A 26,832-nucleotide genomic window follows, 5' to 3' on the forward strand; every position below is an offset into this window, starting at 1 on the left:
ATGTCACTTATTTCTGAGAATTGTTTCTTTATGGAAATAATAAATAACAAAATCTCAGGAAAAGTTTGACAGTGACAACAACAAAAAGAAGAAATTTGTTGGAGAGATCAGAGAGAGAGAGAGAAAAAAATACAAAACATACACACAGTAAACATTATTCTAATACTATAGGTATTTTTGGACTTGTGTTTTGAACACAACAGGAAGGGACAAAAAAATAAAATACACGAGCAAGAATTGATCAGCCATGCAAATGTACCACACGTTTATGAAATTCCATGACTGCTCGTGTAGCAATTATAAAGTTCTCTAAACTAATGAAGTAACTAACCATCAGAAGGCAATCAAAATACACATCGTCACAATTCCCATGCTGACAAAACCAACATGCAACAATGCAGATCTCCCCTCATCTGCAAGTGCTGCGATTTCTCCTGTTGCTCCATCATTGGCTTTTTGCATGTGGTTGCTGAGTGAAAGCCAGCGCAGTGCCTAGAATAGCTGAGGGTGGGGAGGGCCAGCAGACGTGCATTTGGCCTGCTGAGTGCAGAGCTGTGGAGTGTCTTTCAACCGTCCGCTGGCCTGCGGAGTACAAGCAGCTTCCTCATATGCATGCCGGTGGTCAGCGCCTTGCCTACACACCCTTAACTATTTCTGTCTTCGTTCATTTTCTTTCATTCCCTTTGTTTTAAACACACAGCTACCTACTGTATAAGCATGATAAAATATTCATTCAAAGGAGTCACTTAAATGTAAGAAATCTGTTTTGCAGGATTAAAATATATTCTTAACCCTTTCAGGGTACGTGGCCCCTAAAGTGGACTGCTATTAAAATGTTATCACTTAAGACTTCTAAAACTTTATAGAGCAAGTGGGATTTCTCTCCCCTCTACTGGACAGAAGCGCTGTTTATCCTAAGCCACAAACATCATTCGGGACCCCTCTCACTCACATCACGGACTATTTACCCTGCTGGCCTCTGGTAGGAGATTCTGCAGTGTACGGGGCAGAACCACCAGGTTCTTAGTTTTGTCCCCGTCGTCAATGGACTGTTATACGGCAAATCCTTCACATGACATGTCTACCTGGCTTGCACATTGTACTTTTTTCTGCACTCCTGTACAGCATTCAGTTTACATTATCTAGAGTGAAGAAAAGAAGTATTTGAAAACCCTGTGATTTTGCAAGTTCTTCCATTTAGAAATGATGGGTGGGTTTGAAATTTTTATGGTAGGTGCTTGTCCACTATGAGGGATAATTTAAAGAAAAAAAAACAGAAATAACAGTGAATGATTTTTTAAACAATTTGCTTGTATTATACTGCTACAAATAAGAATTTGAACACCTTCCATTAGCTAGAATTGTGAGCCTCAAAGACCTGTTAGTCAACTTTAAAAAGTCCAACGAAAGGTAGAGTGGAGGTGGACTTTTTGAGTTTGACTTTTGACCTGTTTGTGGTGGTTAGCTGTTTACAAACACCTGTCCACCCCATACAATCAGGAAGAATCCAACTCCTAACATGGTCAAGACCAAAGAGCTGTCCAAAGACACCAGAGACTTGAGAATTGTAGACCTCTCTACAAGGCTGGACAGGTTTACGAGGCAACTGCAAACCAGCTTGGTGATATAAGATCCACCGTTGAAGCAATTGTTAGAAAATGTAAGAAGCTAAACATGACTGTCAATCTCCTTCAGACTGGGGCTTCATGCAAGGTCTACGTTGTAGGGTCTCAATGTGCCTAAGAATTGTGACGAATCGGTCAAGAACTACACAGGAGGAGCTGGTCAATGACCTGAAAGAAGCCGGGACCACCATTTCCAAAGTTACTGTTGGTAATACACCAAGACGTCAGGGTTTAAAATCATGCATGGAATGGAAGGTTCCCCTGCTTAAACTAGAACTATTTGGATTATCCAGAGGAGTCATGGGAGAAAGTCACCTGGTCATATGAGATCAAAACTGAACTTTTTGGTCTTAATTCCACTCATAGTGTTTGAGGAAGAAGAATGATAAGTACCATTCCAAGAACACCATCCCTACTGTAAAGCACGGGGGTGGTAGCATCATGTTTTAGGGGTGTTTTTCTGCATATAGGACTAGACGACTGCACTGTATTAAGGAGAGGATCACCAGGGCCATGCATTGTGGGATTTTGAGGAATAACCTCCTTCCCTCAGTTAGACCATTGAAAATAGGTCGTGACTACGTCTTCCAACATGACAATGGCCCGAAGCAGACAGCCAGAATAACCAAGGAGTGGCTTTGTAAAAAGCATATCAAGGTTTTAGAGTGACCCAGCCAGTCTCCAGACCTAAACCCAATGGAAAATCTTTGGAGGAAGCTCAAACTCCGTGTTACTCAGTGACAGCCCAGAAATCTGATTGATCTAGAGAAGATCTGCGTGGAGCAGTGGTGCAAAATCCTTGCTGCAGAGTGTGCAAACCTGGTGAAAAGTTACAGATAATGTTTGACCTCTGTAATTGTAATCAAAGGCTACTGTACCAAATATTGACATTGATTTTCTCAGGTGTTCAAATACTTATTTGCAGCAGTATATTACAAATAAATTGTAAAAAAATAAATAAATCATACTCTGTGATTTATGGATTTTTGTTTTTAGATTGTCACTCAAAGTGGACGAACACCTACTATCAAAATTTCAAACACGCCTATCATTCTAAGTGCGAGAACTTGCAAAATCGCAGGGTGTTCAAACTCTTATTTTCCTCACTGATATCACTTGATATTGAAATATTATTTTGTCTTCCTGGCTTGCTTGTTTTGCACATTCCGATTGCACTGTTGTAAAGTACTCCAATTCCCAGATTCTCTATTCACATCTTATTAGTTTATTCATATTTTTATTCTATTTCATTTATTTCTCAACACTGTTTTTTGTAATTAAAAAAAAAAAAAAGTTTGTTTTGTTTTTGACCTAATTTTTTTGACACTTAAGACTTAACCCATCATAGGGCAAGTGATTATTTTTGGTCATTTTAAAGTAAATAATCATTATTGTATTTTTCATACATTATTTTTAATATCATATAATAATACATTTATGAATTAATACAATGTTAATGAAAACTAAATTAAAATGAATAAAAAAAGAATACACACCGGGTACAGCCCCAACTCTAAAGTTGTTTCTCATAGTATTTAATTTATTGCATGTCATTGATGGTGATATAACATGCAAGACTGGATGTGAATGCTTATGTTTCAGTGCCATTGACAGTGCAAGACGTCGAATGACAGACATTTATAAGGGTTGAAAAAAAAAAAAAACATGATTCGTGCATGAAAGGGTTAGTCAACTTTAGCCAGGCTTGTGGGTCTACTATTGTCATCAAAGTAAAAGATGAGTAATAGCATGGCTATTCTTGGAATAAATATAAAATACAGCAATGCATCAGTCATCAGAGAAAACTGACTTTTAAGGATAACACTGACATTCCTGGGGTTTTACTGTTGCTTATCAAAAGATTAAGTGGAGCTGATTAAGACTCAAGCCATAATGAGTGTTTGGTTGCACAGAAATATTAAGCATTCCTCAAGTTTAAATGTGTCAACATACTGCCCTATTGAGAAACTGTGTTCACCGTAAAGGGCCATAGAGGTAAAATGTATGAGCATAAGAACCATTTAGAGGTAAAGAATGTACATTTCTAAACCCTAAAAAATCTTCCTTATCTCCAGCTCACGTCTTCCCCTCTTTGCCTTCCTCTTTCTCACACACAGTCACCGGACACATGCACACTGTAACTTTCTATAATGCCCTCTTATAGTTAAATGACCAAAACATGTTAACATGTTGAAATTTAACCCTTTTTGATGCGAAAAAAATATTATTTTTAAACCCTTATAGGGCACTCATTCATCTAACTGGCTGCCATTGACAACGCTAAACATTCATTGAACATTTTTCATTTTTTTCATTCACATTCAATTTTCCCAGTTTTAATTAATTGGACCATCAATGGCTTGCGATGAGAAAATGCGATGAGAAAAAGAAAATCAACTTTAAAGTGTTATTTGTAGCTGTAACCGTTGTGTATATACAAAAAAATAGCATATACAAAAAAAAAAATAATAGGAGAAATATATTAATGGATTATAATGAAAACTGATAATAATTGCTAATATTTCATTTAGTTTAGTCACTTACTCTAGCAAGGATGAAAGGTCAACATTTCAATAGCTGTGCACTGTAATGACCTCTGTCCCTGAAAGGGTTAATAACTGTACAGTGATCCCTTGCTACTCCGTACTTCAAACTTTGCACCTTCAGACCATCGCAGATTTTTTTTTAATTAAAAAAAATAAATAAATAAAAAAATAAAAAAATAAAAAGAATATTTAAAATTAGTGATATATTTGCATAGGTACATGCACAAATAAATATTTTCTTAAATATATTTATAATTTATATCATAATTATTACATTTGCAGTGCTTAAAAACCATTTATTTAATATATATAATATATATGTATAGGTTTTTTTGTTTGTTTGTTTGTTTGTTTTTTAAATTATACTTTGGGGGAAGGGGGAAAACGTCTTATATGAATCTCTTTCCAATGTTGTTAAATCTGAATAAATACATTAAACACACAACACACACACAAAAAAACGTTTTTTTTTTTTTTTTTTTTTTTTTTTTAAATGTAAATTAGCTCCGCCTCTACTTTGCGGATTTTCGATTTTCGCCGTTTTGTACACGGTCCCCATTAACCGCAAAAAACGAGGGATCATTGTATTGACATTCATCATACTCTCTGTCTTGTCCTTCCATGTAACTTGATCCAGTACCAGAAGCTGAAAACTTTGATTGACAGAGTCTTGGCTCCAAAAAAAGAAAGATAAGCCGCCGGATGTGTCTGGCCACATGCTTTAACCCCTAGTGTGGGGCGACGAATGGAACAGCACCCCCCCTTGACACACATGAGGATAAGCTGTATGGTTAATGAGTGGATGAATTATTTTCGAATTGTACACTTAAGTACAGTTGCCAAGATTAACACAGGCAACATCAGCTGGATCCCTCAAAAGCATCTAATAATTTGAGCTCTTGAAGATAATCTCCCATATGTTAAATGGTTACAGCTGGAAATCAAACTGCATGTTTTTGTTAGGTATATGAAAAGCTGCTGATCCACATAGCTGGAAAATGCCACTAGATTCCACAAGTACTAATCTCACGTTGTTATGTACTGTATACTATATTATGTATACAGTATATACAGTGGTATGAAAAAGTATCTGAACCTCTTGGAATTTCTCACATTTCTGCATAAAATCACCATCAAATGTGATCTGATCTTTGTCAAAATCACACAGATGAAAATACAGTATCTGCTTTAACTAAAACCACCCAAACATTGATAGGTTTTCATATTTTAATGAGGACAGCATGCAACAATGACATCAGGGGGGAAAATAAGTAAGTGAACCCTCTGCCTAAGGAGACTTAAAGAACAATTGAAATCATTTTTTACCAAACATTTTAAGTCTAGTGTGTGCACAATCAATGATGATTGGTTTAAGCTGCCCTGCCCACTATAAAACACACATCTGGTAAGAAATGTCTTGATTAGATTTGTCATTGAAATTGTCTGATGTGCATCATGGCTCGGTCAAAAGAGCTGTCTGACAGCATAGTCCAATATCTCTGTGCACACATAATCTATATGTAAAACTATGGCCAAAAATGGTGTTCATGGGAGGACTCCACGGAGTAAGCCACTGCTGTCTAGGGTTAGTTGTTGCTCGTTAAATTGTCGCAAAATGGCACTTGGACACTCCACAGAAGTTTTGGCAAAATATTTTGTGTACTGATAAAACCAAAGTTGAATTGTTTGGGAGTAACACACAACGCCATTTTTGGAACAATATGGAACAGCTCACCAAAATCAACACCTCATCCCTACCGTGAAGCATGATGGAGGTAGCATCATGATTTGGGGCTGTTTTGCTGCCTCAGGGCCTGGAAAACAATCATTTATGGAAGAATTAATTCAAAGTTTATCAGGATGTTTTGCTGGAAATCACGAGGCTGTTGACAGTGAGACAGTTGAAGCTAAAAAGTGGATGGATGCTGCAACACGACAATGATCAAAAACAAAGAAGTAAATCAACTTCAGAATGGTTTCAGAAGAACAAAATACTCGTTCTGGAGTGGCCAGGTCTAAGTCCAGGCTTGAACCCCATTGAGATGCTGTGGCATGACCTAAAGACAGCGATTCATGCCAGACATCACAGGAATCTGACTGAACTACAGCAGATTTATAGAGAAGAATGGACCAAGCTTAGTACTGATCGACAACCCAGACTGATCTGCAGCTACAGGAAGCGTCTGGTTGAAGTTATTGCTGGCAAGGGGGGCAAAATATTAAATGTGATGGTTCACTTACTTATTTTTCCGCCTTTTGTCATTGTTTGCATACTATCCTCCCTAAAATATGAAAACCTATAACTTTTTGGGTGGTTTTAGTTGAAGCAGACTGCTTTTTTCATCTGTGTGATTTTGACAAAGATCAGATCACATTTGATGGTGATTTTATGCAGAAGTTTGAACAATTTCAAAAGGTTCAGATAATTATTTTGAGTTCATTTCTATGAAAACAAATGATACTGGAGGCATAATTACGTTTGGTTCACACGAGAGCTTGTTTGGATTTCAACAAACCATGGCTCCATACCTAAACTAAGTAGAAAAACAGGAAGTGATCATTTGGGAAGATTGTGATCAGTAAACTGGAGGGGCGAAGGCAATGGGTTTTGGGTTATGATTATTTCAAATGCAAATGTACATGCTGTGTAATATTCACTGGGTTTCACTTTACTCTTGTGCCTGTCTTCTAGCCCACAAGGATGTGCGAATTTATGAGATTGTTGCAATTATACGATAATTGCATACAAACATCAATTACTGACAACTCTCCCCCTCAAAAGGAGCATTACATAATGCCGGTTGTGTACATTCCCTGAATTCCTTCATGGTAGATCATGTTCCAAGAGTGTGAGATACGGTGCGAGATAGTTTAGTGATGAAGAACAGGCATCGTCAAGGGGCAAAGACTATCAATCTACTGAACACATCTGACTGTCAGCTTGAATTTAACAAGAAAACTATGCAAATTGTTTTTATTTTTGCCAATTAATCTTTCAAAAAAAAGTAAATAAACTACATGAACATGTTTAAAAGAAAATGTGAAACGAATGATAGTAAACTGAACGATAATATAACAAATTCATTGAGTGCCTCCAGGTGGTCAGGGCGAGGCTTTGTGGTTTTTGACTGTGGTCGGCCCTCTGTGATAATGGCAAGCAAGGCGGTCTGCTAATTCTCATGGACATAATAGCCCTTTAGCTGTGGATGGAGCAGGATGTAGGCTGTTGGAAATGGCCACAACCACATGTTGATTGCTGCACAGAAGCCCACTGGAAATAAATTCTAGTGGGAAAACTACCAAGTTACATATCACTTGACTCTCATTTCTCTTTCTAAGGATGCATGACAGACACTGACAGTCTCGATGTGGGTGGACTGCTTAATTGTAGATAAGATTTTTTTTTTCCAGCAGGACTTTGAGGGAGGAAATCCCAAAGTCTTCTCTTACACTACTATCGGACTGTGATGTGAAATGCATTCCAGGAGTTTATCGATGCTATTAAATTTATGTTGTTGTATGATGTTCAACATCCAACTCAGTCAGTTCCCGTTAAAGATTAAACTGATTTATATGTGTTCTCTTTATTTAAATCAGAACAATGATTATTTGTAATGCATTATTTAATAAAAACTGATTTTAATATTCTTTGCTTCAGGAAGAAAAGTGATTCACTTATCACCCTGGAATTAACAAAGAAAGAACTGGTCAAATATGGATAACTGCCCAGTTACCCTGAAAACAAGCCGCTGTCAAATTTGTGTAAAATGAAACAATATTGCTAGTTTAAAACATATTTCAAAATGTACGGCAGACCGTTTTGCTGAAAATAATTACCGTGAATTAAAATGTTCTTGCTGTTGAACCCCACCTTTCTAACTTTGGTCAAGTTCCATGACTGAAAAAGACACCCAAGTGAAGGCACTAACTTTGCTCTGTGTGGTCTACTGCAAAAATTCCCATGAACACAAGCACAGCACAGACATGCATACCTATATACATTTTAGGATATAGCCACAATGCAAGACAGTGTTTAGACTTCCCACAATGCCATCCCCTCCACACGGCAACTCATCCACTAAGGTTCTGAACAAAGCCCTCATCGTCAAGTTGTGGCACCAAGCATACTGACAGATGCTTTTACCTCTGCATACTGCAAGTTCATATCATTTTAAATAGATTCCCTTTGGAAAATAACCTTTCTAATGGTCATCACATGAGCATTACAATTTATTACATACTATTACACGATGTCTACTAGACGGGTTAATGTACACTAAAATGTAATTTCGGTTCGGTTCAGTTTTTTAAGTGCTCGGTTTGGTTCATTCACGGTACAAAAAAATGCAAGAAAAAAACAAAATGCTTTTATTTATTATTTTTTTTTAGTAAATAACAGAACTTGTATAACTAAATAAAACTTATTTCAAATAAATTACACTCTCAGATCATAAAATGAAATTTTAAAAACACTTTTTACAATTATAATCTAAATCAAATTATGAATTAACAAACAAAACTAGAAGCTTTGAATCCTCAACTGCAACAACCTGAACATGACAAATGTAATTATCCAGGTTTTTTGCTAAGGAAACACAAAGGAAAGTTCTCCTCACACAAATCACACCATGTGGTTGTACTCAACTTGACTGCACACCGCTCGCTCACCGTTAGTGTCTTTCCTGTGCTGTCAAGCATTTATTTACGCTGTATTCCTGTTGCACATGTACAATAATTTTCGGACTATAAGATGCTACTTTTTTCCCTCATTTTGAATCCTGCGTCTTATAGTCCAGTGCGGCTTATTAGTTGATTTATTTGGGTTAATAGGCACACTTTATTCGACAGCGGCATCATAACACTGCCTGCCATAAGACGGTCATAATTATGACATGACACTATCATGGGTATAAATGAAAGCTTATGACAGATGTGATTAAGTGTCATCCGGCAAATTATGTTACGAACTCCATTTATGTTCAGCTTGGGTCTTTTACATCCATTCAAAAGTGAAATAATTTGCCAAATGACACAAAATGACATTTGTCATAAGCATTCATTAATGCTCATGGCAGCGTCATATCATAATTACGATGGTCTTATGACAGTCTTACAACACCACTGTCAAATGAAGTGGTACTAAACACCATAACTAGTGAAGAATGAACTGGAACAGTAACTAAAGAAATAATTAGCACAGAACATGAAATTTGATTGATATTTACATCTGTAGTGATGCAATGCATGCTAAGAGGCAAGTTGGACCACACCATTGTTGACACCAGGTGGCAGCAGAGGTTGACTGTCTCCCCCAAGGGAGCAGTGATACCCAAATGAAGCTTCTTGAAGCAATAAATGGTGGTTCATTTGGTCTCATGACAGTCCCACGATGCCGTTGTCAAATAAAGTGTTATCGGTTCATATCTTTTGGTGTATATACACCATAATACAGTGAGGACAGCTGCGGCTTAAAGTCCAGTGAGGTTTATCTATAAACAAATGCCGTTTTCGTGTGAAATTTGGTGGGTGGCGGCTTACAGTCAGGTGCGCCTTATAGTCTGAAAATTACGCGATGTTTACAACGTAACATGTTCATTTAGCACCTTTGGATAATATTGAGAGGCCAACAGAATGTAAAAGAATGCTAATTCGCCTCCATAAAAGCTTAGTGACGTATTTGCTAAATTGACACAGCCGTGACAGGTTGCTTGGGTTGCCAGGCTGGATAGTTTTCCACTATTAAGGTCTTTGTTTTTTGTTTTAGCCTATAGCTGCAATCTGCAGTGATGTCAGAAAGGCTCTAATTCTGAACTCATGAACAAGATTATGAACGCAGCTCACAACCACTAGAATAAGCTCATTCACAGTAATGTTCATGAGACAGAAATATGATGCATTCAATTCACGTTCAGCCAAAATATGAACATGTTCATGAACGATCGTTCATTGAACGCATTCATGCACAACACTGCAAAACCAAAGGGTACTCAGGGGAACCGAATCAAACATGCAAAACCTAAACGGTTCAATACATCCACATGAACCGTGGTTACAATCTTAATGTCTACACTTACCGAGAAAATGTTGCATTCATGGATGCCTTTGGTAAAGCAAAACCACTGTATAATATCCATCTGTCCTATAATTGATTATAAATGATATACTATGGCCTAATATTATAAGATCGAGCACTATGCAGTATATTGTGTGACACTGAAAAGACAAGCCGCTTTTTTCCTCATCCCAATGTGAGAAAACCCAACACCTTACTCACATGACCTCCCTTAGACAGGAAGTGATACTGCTGAAACTTGCTCTGTAATGGGTGTGAACAAGTGGTAGCAACTGGAGGAGGAAGGGTGTAGTTGGTTTATGTGTCAACTGAGTCAGGCGTAAACATAACTCAAATTCATTCTGTAACCATGACATCAACCGCATGTAACTTTTCAGCTCACGTATAGCTTTTGGAACAGACAAGAAAATTATGTTTACACCTTCAGCTGACATACTTTAGTCTGTTTGTTGTGTAGAGAAGTGACTTCAGCGGAGCAGTTTAGACCCAAAGTCTAATAGAGAGCTTCATTGTTGGATTCTCCTGAACTAGAGGGAAATGTGAGTCAGAGACCATCCCAAAATACATGATTTTGTTGCTTTGGATTTTTAGCTAATATGCATGCATGCTAGGTACTAGTATACAACAGAGTTTAAACATGCCATTAAAGTGCCTATGACAGCAAAAAGCACGTTTATTTCATATTCACGCGGTATTTTATGCTCCAGAATGAAATGGACCACTTGGATGTGTGTAGAAGCGATCGATATATTTATTCGATTTTTTTAAAATCCCGCGCCATAAAAATGAGTGACTTCCTGGATTGCCGAAGACTGCGAATGTGACGTCAGCGGGATAATCATCTTCAGTATACAGCCAATACTACAGTATGCAGAACAACTGCTGGTTCAGCCTATTTTGCGGAATACTTCGTTTATTTTTCACATCACGCTAGCCCTATGTGCTGCAGGCTTTTGCTGGTGCACCAGGGAGAGGCGTGTGAGCCTTTTTGGGTTTCAAAATTTTCCCGTTCACCGCAGATAATGGCCGAAACAAGTCCGACAACTGTGGGACCATTGTGAGGTGAGTAAGCTACGTGTTTTATATTATGTCAAACACTAGGATCATAGCACACACGCTAGCAATGTGCATAGCAATGCGCTTTCATCGGTTTGGCTACGAGCAGCGCCCCGCTCCGACGTCACCCGGTTTGGATGGCCGATCAAACCCGCTTGGTCCTATTTGTGTGCCGATGTCGGCCAGTTCGTCCGGCGGTCATTCACCAGCGGCTTCCCCGGCAAACGAGCTCTCCTGCCCGCAGCAGGGGAACGACGAGCTGTAACTTGCTCGCCGCCCGTTGCCGATTGGTGAAGACAATCGACAACACCGCTGCCGTGTGACATGATCCGGGGTAGTTTTGTGTGATTTTTTTGCTTCGAAAGGCGAGAATTGGACTTGGAAACGCCCCTCGGTTCAGGTTAGCATGTCGGCCAGCTATTACGCCTCCTGGTTTGTTTACGCTCTCCGAAGCCGGGGCAGGGAAATGACAAAAGCCTGACTAACTACGGTGGCATAAAATATCATTCGGGAGGTGCAAAAAGTCGACAGTTTTGACAATTATAGAGTCATTTTGCCATGTCGTACTGAATAAATGCATTTTTAATATTTCATATTCCATTTAACACAAGACTCTTATTTGTCATGACCACACCATTTATTTGGCAATTGGGGTAAAATATTGAGATAAAAAGAATATCCTGTAAAAATATTGGAGTAGAGAGATTGAAACAATGATGACATTTTGCCGCTCTGTGTCGTATTTTCCTCATTCTGAATCTTCCCCCTCAATGGTTTGAAATCTAAATCAGATGAAATCGTGACCCTGCCGACGTCATCCTGCACCTGGGGACGCTAGAGGGCTATGATGACAGGCGGGTCTAAATGGCAGATTAAAAGACTAATTTCTCATCATCTGCACTTTGCCAAATTGTTATATGTAGTCGCATCGTCTCAAAATATGATTCTAATTCACATAATAATGCTTTTAAAGATTTTTTTTTTTAGCTTTCACAGGCACTTTAATTATCATAATTTGAAGGGATTCGTAAATTATTCATGAAAAACTCTTTCAGTGCCATTGACAATGATAGACGTCCGATTATGTGGCTCTTTTCATCCCTCTGCTGTAAATTTGAATGAGTTTATTAGTAGTAGACATCCTATCCATTTGAACTGTGGGGACTGGCAGGGAATGAAAATTTTTATTCAGCCCTACAGCAGGGGTCCCAAAACTTTTTCCTGTGAGGGCCACATAACTTTTCCCTTCTCTGATGAGGGGCCGGGGTCAGTTTGTAACAGAAAAAGTGTGATGATTGCAGGAGTGCCTAAATGTAAAAAATTATTGTTTTTCAGAAAGCCACAATCAAATAACCCTTTCTGGATTCTTCACGGAACAAAAGTAAATAAAATAAAAATAATAATATAATATAACAATTAGGTTTGTTCCGATCATGTTTTTTTTGCTCATTCCCGATAATTTTTCCCAACCATATACATTTTGGCAATGCATTAAGAAAAAAATGAATAAAACTCGGAAGAATATATACATTCAACATACAGTACATAAGTACTGTATGTGTCTATTACAACAATAAATCCTCAAGATGGCATTTACATTATTAACATTCTTTCTGTGAGAGGGATCCACGGATAGAAAGACTTGTGACTTTGTATATTGTGACTAAATATTGCCATCTAGTGTATTTGTTGAGCTTTCAGTAAATGATACTGTAGTCATGCCCAAATGCATGATGGGAAGTGGAACCGTGCGTAGTGCTACCAATTGATATATCTTCTCTGCGTTAGGAAATAACATAAGGTGTTAAGAAAAAGATCAGTTGCTACCTTGCCTCCCCACATTGCTTCCCATGATATTTCTAATCGTAGGGAGAGGGATTGTAAGCCTTTAGCCAATTAAAAAAAGGCCCCAAAGGCTGCAAAAATTCACTCTACTCACTATACGCTTTTATCTCTCTATATAGGTAAAACGGCGCAATTACAGACTGAGCGCGACAATGCGTGAGTGGGTTGTGCAGTGCATGCATTAATTGCGTTAAATATTTTAACGTGATTTTTTTTTTTTAATTTAATGACCGCCGTTATCGGGATAAATTTGATAACTCTACCTTAAGCCTAAACTAAAGACTCTGGATGAGTGTAACACATTATGTCTGTAACGTTAAATACAATTAGAAAAGGATTTAATTAAAATATATATATATGTTTAAGAAAGGCATGGCCGATATTTTTTGGCCGATTCCGATACTTTGAAAATGACATGATCGGGACATAAAAACATTATTAATTAGATAGATAAAAACCAAATAACCCTCTCTGAGTTCTTCAAAGAAAAGGCCAGGAAATAGATAACACTATTGAGAAAAAAAAAAAAAAATTCAAAATGCTCTCTGGTATTGTTCAGGGGGCCGGACCAAATGTGGAGGCGGGCCGTATTCGGCCCGCGGGCTGCAGTTAGGGGACCTCTGCCCTACAGGTTAAACTGATTGGACATTTATCTTAGTCAATGTATTCCTACAATAAAGAGTTCAAATTCCTACTTATTCGCCCTACAACTTCACACTTATGCGCTTTTCATTCACAACCGTTGTCTGCACAAGTTTTATAGTGGGTGTCTCATTGTAGTGCATAAGAAAGTTTTCAAAGCTCAATATAGAAAATGCAGTCGGGACTAGGGAGGTGAAAGAAAGAGCAAATCTGTCTCTTGGGATGCGGGGGTGTGTTGACATAATGATGAAGTGCATCATGTGTATGACAGTAAAGCATTAATGTTCAATTACCATCACTGCTTGTCATTGCCTGTATTTGCCCATTTACACCACTGGATACATGCATAGTTTGCCAAAATACAATGTGAAAAAACAGGCTTCATTTTGACTGGTATTTTTATGTTTATTTTGTTGGGAGTTAAGTTTCCGATCGTGCAGACATCCCTTGGTATTTTTCTTCTATGCTTAGCTGCTGCACACTCATAGGGTAGTCAGCACTAAAGCTAGAGACTGCCTATGAGCAGCACTGGTTACCAAGGTGATGAGATTTAATGTTCACATATCGATTAAAAATAGACAGACAATTAGATTCACAGTGTCCCTAATTCACATCAATGAATCTTGGCTAGAATACGGTGTATTTTGTTGTTTGGCTGAAGCACTGTCCTATGACCTACATGTCCTCTGCAGATACTGCATTGCTGCAGTGTTCTGCGGCAATTAGTCCAATCACATTGTCGGACCAGCCTGCTGCAACTTTCAAGGATAAGGCTTAGCATATTGTATATTCACACAAATGTTGCATTTTGACAGGCAAAGGGAGGTTTTGCTTGTGAAAAGAATGCATGTAATGCACAGATAAGAGTAAAGAGGCTAAGAAATAGTCTAGTCCAGTCAAATGCCTGCAGGCTGCCGACAGAATTTACAGAAAAGCTCTTATCAGATGTGAGCGTTTACAGAGTCAGACAAAATGAGGCGGAGGGAGCACACGGAAATGTGCACACTCGCTCTAATCATTTAGCCAGCCATCCACGTGCTGTTAGTAGTAGAGCTGAATATTAAAGCATGCCACAAGGAAGCAATGAAGGGAAAATAATCTGAGCACCGGATAGGAGAGACAACAGACATGCACAGGTGTCGCTACAGAGAGAGAAGGAGTGAGAGAGGGAGGGTAATGTAGAAGAGTGTGAAACGAAGAGGAGGGATGAAGAGGAGGGAGGAAGGGAGATATAGGAGGAGACTTGACTTACTTCAGAGAGGAATTGGGGCCGAAGAGCAATTCAGAAACAGCTGTCCGGCAGACGTCCCAGTCGACAGAAGTGCAGCCCTGAGGCAGAGACCGGAGGCAAGGCAGTGTCAAGAAGACATAAGAGAAGACACTGAACACAGACAGTGACAGTGACTCGGGAGGATCGAGCCTTTCTAAGGTGAGTGAGCACTAGAAAGTTCATTTTTAATCTTTAATTTGGAATGCTGAAAGTCGTAACTCGTAGTGTTTAAGGCTGTTAGTATACGGTACGTTGTACTGTATTCACCTTTTCAGAAAATCTCTCTAGCAGATTGCTGAACGACACGTGTGATGCATGCAAGTGGTGTAAAGCAGGTTCTTGTAGTCAGACACTTGACTGCCAAGAGCAACATGATATGCTCCCTCAAGAGTAGTCTCGCTATGTGCCTGATGTACATCCACAGAAAATACAGTATTAAAGCTGTTTTTGTTATTATTCAACAAGCAAATTGAGAGAACGAACCTATTTCTAAACACTGTATGTTGAAATTCTTAACACGTTTGGTTTGCTTTGATTTGGGTTTCCTGCCCATCACATGCCAAGGATAATGCTGACAGTATGCGGGTGGTAAAAGGGGAGGAAGATAGACAGAACAAATACTCCACCCTGCTATTCGCATTGCCACCAGGCCCCTCAGAAGTAAAGCCTTTGCCTATAATTGAGCCCTTTTTTAAGAAACAAATGCTTCACACTATTCTTAGGCTACTATTTTCACTTGAGGTTTTAAAAGACATGAAAGTAAATCTAGTCGTTTTTAAGTGGTCTTTAAATGCTGATAATTACCATGATTATCAAACAAGAACAAAGACAAAAAGAACGACACCACATTAATCAGATTTATTACCGTATTGGCCCGAATATCAGACGGCCCTGATTATAAGACGACCCCCTCTTTTTCAATACTCAAGTTTGAAAAAAGACTTTTTGAACACCAAATTAATTTCTATACAGAAAATAATTACAGTACATCTGAAACATGATTATAACAAATATTTGAGAGAAAAAGCATGTTATTTTGCCTCATTCAAATCTTAATATCTGACCATTTAAATATGTAATCTAAAGTGCAATCACATTCGTAAATGATTGGCTTCTGGTTTTTGAAATGTAAATAACCCAATCTATTGTGATTAAACAACAAAATTCCAATAACTGCATTAACCGTCAAAATGAAGTCTAACTGTAACTAGTCTTGAAACAAATCTGAATAAGGAAAAACATTGCAATAAAATGCAAACTTGTTAAACTTGAGAGTAGCTGAGATCTGTCATGACAGAACATTGCTTCAATGACATCTGGCGCCATCTAGCGTCGTGAATGGGTATAATGTCTAGACCGCGAATATAAGACGACCCCCACTTTTTCAGTCTTATTTTAATGCAAAAAACACGGTCTTATATTCGGGGCCAATACGGTAATAGGACAATTTACTGAGTGCATACCGTAATTTCTGGTCTATAAAGCGCACCTGATTATAAGCCGCACCGGCCAAATTTCACAAAATTTTAGCAATAAATCCACATCTATGCCGTACCTGACTATAAGCTGCAGGTGTCCATATCTTAACATTGGTTATTTACAATGATGTAAGACAGAAATATTAGATTGATCAAAAATACATCTATTAACCATATAAACACGCATCAACATCACCAACTCGTGTTATCTGAATGCAAAAAAACAAATTTTAAAAGACAGGTCTCTACATTTGCAAAGATATACACTCACTGGCCACTTTATTAGGTCCACCATGCTAGTAACGGGTTGGACCCCCTTTTGCCTTCAGAACGGCCTCAATTCATCGTGGCATAGATTCAACAAGGTGCTGGAAGAATTTCCTCAGAGAGTTTGGTCCATATTGACATGATTGCATCACACAATTGGTGCAGATTTGTCGGCTGCACATCCATAATGCGAATCTCCCGTTCCACCACATCCCAAAGATGCTCTATTGGATTGAGATCTGGTGACTGTGGAGGTCATTTGAGTACAGTGAACTCATTGTCATGTTCAAGAAAGCAGTCTGAGATGATTCCAGCTTTATGACATGGCGCATTATCCTGCTGAAAGTAGCCATCAGAAGTTGGGTACATTGCGGTCATAAAGGAACCGTTGATACAAGGCAGGATGGATCCATGCTTTCATGTTGTTGATGCCAAATTCTGACCCTACCATCCGAATGTCGTAGAAGAAATCAAAACTCATCAGACCAGGCAACGTTTTTCCAATCTTCTATTGTCCAATTTCGATGAGCTTGTGCAAATTGCAGCCTCAGTTTCCTGTTCTTAGCTGAAAGGAGTGGCACCCGGTGTGGTCTTCTGCTGCTGTAGCCCATCCGCCTCAAAGTTCGACGTACTGTGCGTTCAGAGATTCTCTTCTGCCTACCTTGGTTGTAACGGGTGGTTATTTGAGTCACGGTTGCCTTTCTATCAGCTCAAACCAGTCTGGCCATTCTCCTCTGACCTCTGGCATTCCCGCCCACAGAACTGCCGCTCACTGGATATTTTTTCTTTTTCGGACCATTCTCTGTAAACCCTAGAAATGGTTGTGCGTGAAAATCCAAGTAGATCAGCAGTTTCTGAAATACTCAGACCAGCCCTTCTGGCACCAACAACCATGCCACGTTCAAAGTCACTCAAATCACCTTTCTTCCCCATACTAATGCGCGGTTTGAACTGCAGGAGATTGTCTTAAACCATGTCTACATGCCAAAATGCACTGAGTTGCCGCCATGTGATTGGCTGATTAGAAATTAAGTGTTAACGAGCAGTTGGACAGGCGTACCTAATAAAGTGGCAGGTGAGTGTATAATCCACTTTTACTTGCTTTCTAAACTTGAAGTGGATTAAATCCTCTTAAAAATGGTTAACATCTAGCGCTAGCCCTTATATAGCCACTTTGTTGTAGCATACTGTGGTAAAAAAGTCCTCTGAGTGCCATTTGAAAACGGCTAATCAATGCTAGGACTGCTTTTGTCGCAGCATATAGTATCAGATGGAGCCATATCCATCTATAAAATTCTGAGTTTTTGAGTAAATCTGACGAGCTTCTGGCAAGCTTCATCGGTGTTAGTGTAGCGGCTGAGAGCTATGTAATGGCAAAATCAGGAAAGCCATTCTTTTAAAATATGTCTTAATATCCTTTTTCAAAATTTTTAAACAAGAAAGTTTGTTGGTCCAAAAAAAAAATCCATGAATAAGCCGTTTCCTTATAAAAGCTGCAGGGTAAAAACGGCAAGAACAAAGCAGCTGCTTATAGTCCGAAAAATACAATAAGCTGTATTGAAAAAAATAAGGAAGTCACAGACAGGTCACATTTTTTACAGCTGCTCTTCTTGTTTAACGTGGTGCCGCAAGAAATATGCAATGTTTTCATAGGGTTACACCACTATTAATATACTGACCTATTTGTATCGCACGTGACTTGCCCTCGAATGCCCACACAAATCACGAGCCACACGTTTGAATGCCAGATGCCAAAATCTTTCAACACTTTGCTCCTTATGCTGCCCCCGCACTTAATAACTAAGTCCCTTAGCAGGGACTGATGAAGCAAAGCTCTGTTTTTAAAGAGGCTGGAGCAACTCCAAATCACTCCGTGCCCAGGCAGATAGCTGTTGCTGACCCAATGATATTGTGGTTTATCACCCTGAATAAATGCTATGGCGGGTATATTTAGCAAGGAGTGTCATCAGATTCCATATCCCCAGAGGGATAAAAAAAGGTGACCGCATTCTATTGTGGCGACGCTGCTTGGCTCTGACCGCTTGGCACGTGCCACGCTAGCCCTGCTTGTACTAAAAGCAGGGTGCAAATCAGTGCCTGGCTTTGTGCCTTATCAAAGTGCTCTATAAACTGTAGATTAATTTGATCTGTAAATGTTCCACTGAATTGTTTACCATGAACAGCTGTGGTTAAGACAATTGTTTTAGTACCTGAACGGGGCTGACAAGCATTTATGATTCTTGAGATTCTCTGACTGTGTGAATCATTTCCAGGGATGTTAGTTTCACCTCACCACACCTCATGCAGGTGTGTTGGCAGCAGTAGCCGAAAGCAGCAGGATTGTTTTCCCAGTACTTTGCATGTGACCTCTGGAATTCCTCTCATGTTTGCCATATAAGCCAAAATGAGCTACCAGCAGGATGTCTGATGTGAAGGTCAGAGCCTCATGCTTTCACCACAGTGAACCAGCTGACTTCTTACAGGCCACAAATACTGACCTTAGCTGGGATGCGCAACTCCCTTTGAGAGTACCATTTTAGGTCAATGTAGGCCAGGGCAATTTGCTATTTCATCAAGTTCAGCAATAATGTAAGGGTATGCTGTAAAGACATTGGCACACCTGGCCACTACTCAACCAAAACAGGCAGAAAATAGGGACTTGCTTACCTTGCTATAATGTTGCATATACAAAAGCCTCCATTCTTCCCGAGAGACAGAATTTAGGTTCAACATTTATGAGGTCAGATGTCACTGCTGTTGGAAGAGAAGGACTGGCTTCACATATTGCTTTTGTTCATCTCACAGGTGTTTGATGGGTTTGAGGTCAGGGTTAGGTTAGCTGGTTAACAGTCATCTTTTATGGTAGAGGCCTTGCAGAGGGAAAATATAAAGTACCGTATTGGCCCGAATAATACGGCCCTGAATATAAGACGACCCCCTCTTTTTCAAGACTCAAGTTTGAAAAAAGACTTTTTGAACACCAAATTAATTTTTATACAGAAAATAATTACAGTACATCCGAAACAAATGATTATAACAATACATTTGATAGAAAAAGAATGTCATTTTGCCTCATTCAAATCTTAATATCTGAACATTTAAATATGTAAACTAAAGTGCAATCACATTCGTAAATGAATGGCTTCTGGTTTTTGAAATATAAATAAACCAATCTATTGTGATAAAACAACAAAATTTCAATAACTGCATTAACCATCAAAGTGAAGGCTAACTGTAACCGTAGTCTTGAAACAAATCTGAATAAGCAAAACATTGCAATAAAATAATGCAAACTGTTTAAACTTGAGAGTAGGTGAGGTCTGACATGACAGAACATCGCTTCAATGATATATGGCGACATTTAGCGTCGTGAATGGGGAGAGTAGCTGAGATTTGTCATGACAGAACATCGCTTCAATGATATCTGGCGCCATCTACAGTGCCTTGCAAAAGTATTCGGCCCCCTTCAATCTTGCAACCTTTCGCCACATTTCAGGCTTCAAACATAAAGATATGAAATTTAATTTTTTTGTCAAGAATCAACAACAAGTGGGACACAATCGTGAAGTGAAACAACATTTATTGGATAATTTAAACTTTTTTAACAAATAAAAAACTGAAAAGTGGGGCGTGCAATATTATTCGGCCCCTTTACTTTCACTGCAGCAAACTCACTCCAGAAGTTCAGTGAGGATCTCTGAATGATCCAATGTTGTCCTAAATGACCGATGATGATAAATAGAATCCACCTGTGTGTCATCAAGTCTCTGTATAAATGCACCTGCTCTGTGATAGTCTCAGGGTTCTGTTTAAAGTGCAGAGAGCATTATGAAAACCAAGGAACACACCAGGCCTGTCCGAGATACTGTTGTGGAGAAGTTTAAAGCCAGATTTGGATACAAAAAGATTTCCCAAGCTTTAAACATCTCAAGGAGCACTGTGCAAGCCATCATATTGAAATGGAAGGAGCATCAGACCACTGCAAATCTACCAAGACCCGGCCGTTCTTCCAAACTTTCTTCTCAAACAAGGAGAAAACTGATCAGAGATGCAGCCAAGAGGCCCATGATCACTCTGGATGAAATGCAGAGATCTACAGCTGAGGTGGGAGAGTCTGTCCATAGGACAACAATCAGTCGTACACTGCACAAATCTGGCCTTTATGGAAGAGTGGCAAGAAGAAAGCCATTTCTCAAAGATATCCATAAAAAGTCTCGTTTAAAGTTTGCCACAAGCCACCTGGGAGACACACCAAACATGTGGAAGAAGGTGCTCTGGTCAGATGAAACCAAAATTGAACGTTTTGGCCACAATGCAAAACGATATGTTTGGCGTAAAAGCAACACAGCTCATCACCCTGAACACACCATCCCCACTGTCAAACATGGTGGTGGCAGCATCATAGTTTGGGCCTGCTTTTCTTCAGCAGGGACAGGGAAGATGGTTAAAATTGACGGGACGATGGATGCAGCCAAATACAGGAACATTCTGGAAGAAAACCTGTTGGTATCTGCACAAGACCTGAGACTGGGACGGAGATTTATCTTCCAACAGGACAATGATCCAAAACATAAAGCCAAATCTACAATGGAATGGTTCAAAAATAAACGTATCCAGGTCTTAGAATGGCCAAGTCAAAGTCCAGACCTGAATCCAATCAAGAATCTGTGGAAAGAGCTGAAGACTGCTGTTCACAAACACTCTCCATCCAACCTCACTGAGCTGGAGCTGTTTTGCAAGGAAGAATGGGCAAGAATGTCAGTCTCTCGATGTGCAAAACTGATAGAAACATACCCCAAGCGACTTGCAGCTGTAATTGGAGCAAAAGTTGGCGCTACAAAGTATTAACGCAAGGGGGCCGAATAATATTGCACGCCCCACTTTTCAGTTTTTTGTTTGTTAAAAAAGTTTCAATTATCCAATAAATTTTGTTCCACTTCACGATTGTGCCCCACTTGTTGTTGATTGTTGACAAAAAATTAAAATTTTATATCTTTATGTTTGAAGCCTGAAATGTGGCGAAAGGTTGCAAGGTTCAAGGGGGCCGAATACTTTTGCAAGGCACTGTAGCGTCGTGAATGGTTATAATGTCTAGACCGCGAATATAAGACGACCCCCTCTTTTTCAGTGTTATTTCAATGCAAAAAAACACCGTCTTATATTCAGGCCAATATGGTAATGTGCAACCTGAGTGAGCCTGCAGAAAGTTGTTTTTATATTGTAGAAATAGTATAAACTCTTTGGTGTAACCCGCAGAGCAATGAGCTCTGCAGGTTTGGAATGATCGAGGTGCAGTTGTGCTTTGAGGTAAAAATTTAATTGGTAGTGCACAACACCTAGACCTGCCAGCAGGTTGAGGTGGAGGGGCAAGAGAAGAAAAGTGACTAAAAAAGCCTTCATGTAATTTGTAGCTAAATGCCAGTACAGTGATCCCTCGCTACTTCGCACTTCAAACTTCGCGCCTTCAGTCCATTGCGGATTTTTTTTTCCCCAGTTGAAAAATAAATAAATAAATAAATACAGATGAGCTGTCCCGGTCTTATTACATAGTCTCACTCTCCCTCCTTCTCGTTTTCTTGGTCAGGCAGTGCACTGGAGTTGCTTATAAAAGTTAATGTTGATTGACAGACATTAAGGTTTGATCTTGCCAGAGATGGCGGAAAGCCGAAACTTCAAAGCGCCGCATGCCTTAATCATCGTTTGACTTGTTAAACAGTTGCTGTGGCAACTCATTGTGTGTAAGTGAGCAGCTTGAGCGGATCTGAGTGGACTCACTCAATGAAGCATTTAATAAAGACAAGCATTTTTGTATTTCATCCTTGTTTGAAAATAATTCAGTGGGACAGTAACATGTTTAAAACGTATCATAATTACAGTATTAAATTTGAAGTGCTTAAAAACCATTTATCAATATATATGTATATATATTATATATATATATATATATGTATAGGAAACATTTTGAACAGGAGGGCATTTAAAAAAAACAAAAAATCTTTTCCAAACCCCTAAAACCTAACTCGAGGTGAGAGCATGAGAGAGCATAATAAAGAGATAATGAGATATTATTGAGTACTTACCTTGTTTCGATCCAAAAACTCTGTGTAGCATGTCTCACCGAATGTCAAGAAAAAGCTGTGAATGGCCACAGCCGGACTTTTGGGGGATTTTATGGGTGGAACATGGTAATATAACAAGGGTCGCTATGCAGAAATCGCAGACATCAAGGGGTGGTCGAGATTTTCTTTTTCAAATATTTTTATTTTTAAATGTTTTTGTTTTTTTTTCCTTTTTTTTTTTTTGTTTGGATTGATTATTTATTATATGAATTATTGGGGGAAATGCGACAGTAATAAAAAAATACAATTAAGCGATAGTTATGAGGTAGATATCCGTGACCTATTTACAGACACAATTTTTTTTTTTTTTTGATAGTGACGTAATTTCTTTTAAAGTTTAAAATATGCGAGTGAATAATATTATGAAGTCGCTTTTGTTTTAAACTAAATATTAGACATCAATTAATGATTCTAAGCTAAAAATGATAGAAATTTCGAATAATAAATATAATTACTTACCTTCTTTTTATGGCTGGGTTGAAACAAAAGCGTTTGCGCGGTGTCTGTAAAGGGTCTCCAGGGTAAAACGGACAAATTAAAAATTGCTCGGAGGCTCAATGCGCCATGAAACTGCTATAGCAGCATATAGACATATTGTTCTATCAAACACAACAGTTCTTTTGGCTTAAAAGCAGTTTATTTTAAAGAGGGGTGCAAGAGCAGAAATTGATTTTTCAGCCGTGTCTGTTTTCTGCCTAACTTAACTTAAAAACTAGGGATCACTGTATATAAGAATAGGTTTTAAGGTGTGGTTTAAAAAAATCACTACTGAGGTAGCCATTCTAGTTTCCATATGTAAGCTATTCCATAGCTCTGTAGCTGACTGATAAATGCAAAATATTTAGAATGTCTAAAATTGAAAACAGCTCTTTGGTAAGTTTCTCAGGCAGACAGGATCAAGTAGGAATGTTGTCAGTTTTGCTGCACTGACAACCGTTGTGTGTTTCAAGGGTTACTTCCATAATAAGCGAGGGTTGTCAGATAGATATCTGGTGACAGGCTTAAGGCTACAGCAGAGAATAGACAAGGATAGCAGGCAAGAACACTGTGAGAAGGAAAATCAAAACAAAGTACGACCTATAAAAGCCATGGATTATGCTCATCAATTCATAAAACATTGCAACCTTCTTGCCCCTCCTGCTTCCGTTTGTCTTTGTAACTAGCCAAACACATTCTACTCGTCATGCCTGGTATAGATTCAAAATTGCTATCAATCACAAGCTCACTCAGGCATGTCACGAAAGCACTGTAATACACAAGAACCATTGAGCACAGTGTTGTTGCGCACAACATTAACAATATTTGTCATGATTATCCACGAGATAAAGCTTTGAGTCAAAAAGACTTTTCCCAAAGTGCAGTTCTCTTACCTTGTACTTTATAGCTGCACTTTCAACAACCCTGGAATTCATGTTAAGATGGCTGTCAGAGCAGCAGTTTCGAGTCTCAGCGAGAGCCGGTCACTTCGGCTCCGCACTAATGTGATGCTGAATAAACACAGCCTGCTTCAAATGTCTTTGATAAGGTTGATGCAGTATACAGTATCTGCAGCCAGCAATGTAGCAGGAATGTGGATGTTTTTTTTTTTTTTCTTCCATTACCTTGTGTTTTCTTTTTGGTTAGACTAGACTGTACTGGTTTCAGTAAGGTACTGTCAGACAGTCACTTCTCACACATCTCTCATCAGTTAATGTCTATAAATGGGCAAGCTCTCACTATTGCCACTCGTTGCGAAAGAATCTTCCCATTTCTCTTGTGTTACATCTTTACAATGTCTCACTGTATCAGCCAAACCAAATGTGCTCACAGCCTTTTCGCAGAGTTCACTCTGAGCTTGTGGTGACATTTTTTGGTTTGTTTGTAATGGAAAAGTGAAGGCAGAAAGCAATCAATAATGTCATCCAATTTAGTACTCCTTATACTGTTTACTCATTCTGATGGGGTTTGCGCCTTTTCATTTAAAGTCAGTCTGATGTTCATCAGAGCTAAATCCATTCACAATCAGCATCACCTTCTTTTTTTAAATCCACTTGCCTTTATTATATGGCTCTCTCCAATCCCTGTAAAACCCTTGCCCATCTTGTGCGTGCCTGCGCAGTAGCGCTTGTGCTAAAGCAGGGTGCCCTCCACTGATCCTATTAAAGTCCCACTTTACTACCCCTCACCCAATCTGTGGTCCAGCTGTTCCACATTAGCACTTCCATAATGGCGTATACCAAAAAAAGGCTCACGTGAAAAGAGAAGCAGACTCATTCACCTCTACCATTCAAGATAATAAAATCGGCCATTTGCAGTTTACATTTATCAATCTACATTTATTTACTGTAATTTTCACACGATAAGGGGCACCTGACTATTAGCCGCCACCCACCAAATAATATAGGAAAACGGCATTTGTTCATTGATAAGCCGCACTGGAATATAAAATACAGCTGTACTCACTGTATTATGGATTATTTACACCAAAAGATATTAACCGGTAACACTTTATTTGACGGCGGCATCATACGACTGTCGTAAGAACAAATGAACCACCATGAAGCTTTGAACCAATTGGCTGCAAATCTTCATTGCTTCAAAGAAGCTTCATTTGGCCATCACTGCTCCCTTGGGAGAGACAGTCAACCTCTACTGCCACCTGCTGTCAACAATGTTGTCGTCCAGCATGCCTACTAGCATGCAATGCAGCGCTACAGATGTAAATAATAATCAAAATTAATGTTCTGTGCTAATTATTTCTTCAATTACTGTTCCAGTTGTTTCATAAATTGCTATTGTTATGGTATTTGGTAACAGCGGCGTCATAAGACCGTCATAATTATGACATGGCCCTATCAAGGGCATTACTGAATGCTTATAACCAGTGTTGTTAATAACGGCGTTAGAATATAACGGCGTTACTAACAGCGTTATTTTTTTCAGTAATGAGTAATCTAATTAATTATTTTTTTCATCTTGGCAACGCCGTTACCGTTACTGAGGCGGGAAAGGCGTGCGTTACTATGCGTTACTAAGGGGCAGTTTACATGGCGACTCTGCGACACAAAGACGCAATGACTGAGTTGCGGACTCGCCTCGCGTGCATATGGTGCCGGCGAAGACGGAAGGCCAAAACAGAAAAATTCTGAATCCTGCCTCCAAAGTGAAAGAATCCGATTGCAGGGGGTTGAGGGGGGGCTTCCTCGGCATGCATATCAAAGGCTCCTGCCGCGCGAGACCGCGCTGTTAACGTCAGCACTTTTACACGTCACATTCGGCGTGCGCAGCGCTGCTACTAAACATTAAAAACAGCAAATATGGCAGAATGTCAGCTTTAATTTACTGTTTTTTACTGTAATAATATTTTTAAATTAAATAAGTTGAACGTTTCAATTTTTGTGCCTTTTTGAACAAAAGAAAAATGACATCGCTTCGAATGGGCGGGCATATTTTTTTCCGGGCTGAGGGAGCTTGGTGGGGTCAAAGTGCATCATTCTCTGTCGCCCGGTAAATCTGCACTGCCCCCTAGGGCTTGGCATAAATACTACATCATTTTCATACGGAATTTGCAACATTGTTCAAATGGAGACGCAAATGCAAATTTGAAATTGTTCGTATTCTCAGAGAGTCACCATGTAAACGGCCCCTAAGTTGGTTGAATAAAAAAAGTCTGAGAGAAACGGACTCACGGAGACGAGAGAGCAGAGCAGGAGTGGGGAAGACGCCGTTGCAACCGCGATGCTAGGTGGCTCCAATAATTAGGCTAGAGCGTTTACGTCACAGCAGCACGGCATCGTGCGAGATTTGCGACAACGCAGCCATTGCGGAAGCACGTCTGCATCACGGGATATTTAAACTTAACGGCAAATACAATTGAAGTACGAGTGCCAAAGATGGAAAAATGTAGGGAAAACTTGCCAGTTCGATACAGA

General features: G+C 39.1%; 1 protein-coding gene and 1 long non-coding RNA gene across 2 annotated transcripts in view; one reads left to right on the forward strand and one right to left on the reverse strand.

The window, feature by feature from the left end:
• The window catches only part of LOC130923489 (uncharacterized), a 27,655-nt gene continuing 823 nt past the window's right edge, over positions 1-26,832 (reverse strand). The window contains exons 2-3 of the long non-coding RNA XR_009064708.1: positions 15,040-15,116; positions 1-582 (exon numbers count right to left, since the gene is read on the reverse strand). This is a non-coding gene — a long non-coding RNA (uncharacterized LOC130923489). The remainder of the gene's footprint in view (positions 583-15,039; positions 15,117-26,832) is intronic.
• cdc42ep3 (CDC42 effector protein (Rho GTPase binding) 3) overlaps positions 14,758-26,832 on the forward strand; it is a 19,357-nt gene continuing 7,282 nt past the window's right edge. The window contains exon 1 of the mRNA XM_057849230.1: positions 14,758-15,216. The gene's annotated coding sequence lies outside the window, so the exon portion shown is untranslated. The remainder of the gene's footprint in view (positions 15,217-26,832) is intronic.

This window comes from Corythoichthys intestinalis, chromosome 10 (assembly GCF_030265065.1).
Source record: "Corythoichthys intestinalis isolate RoL2023-P3 chromosome 10, ASM3026506v1, whole genome shotgun sequence".
NCBI classification, from domain to species: Eukaryota; Metazoa; Chordata; class Actinopteri; order Syngnathiformes; family Syngnathidae; genus Corythoichthys; species Corythoichthys intestinalis.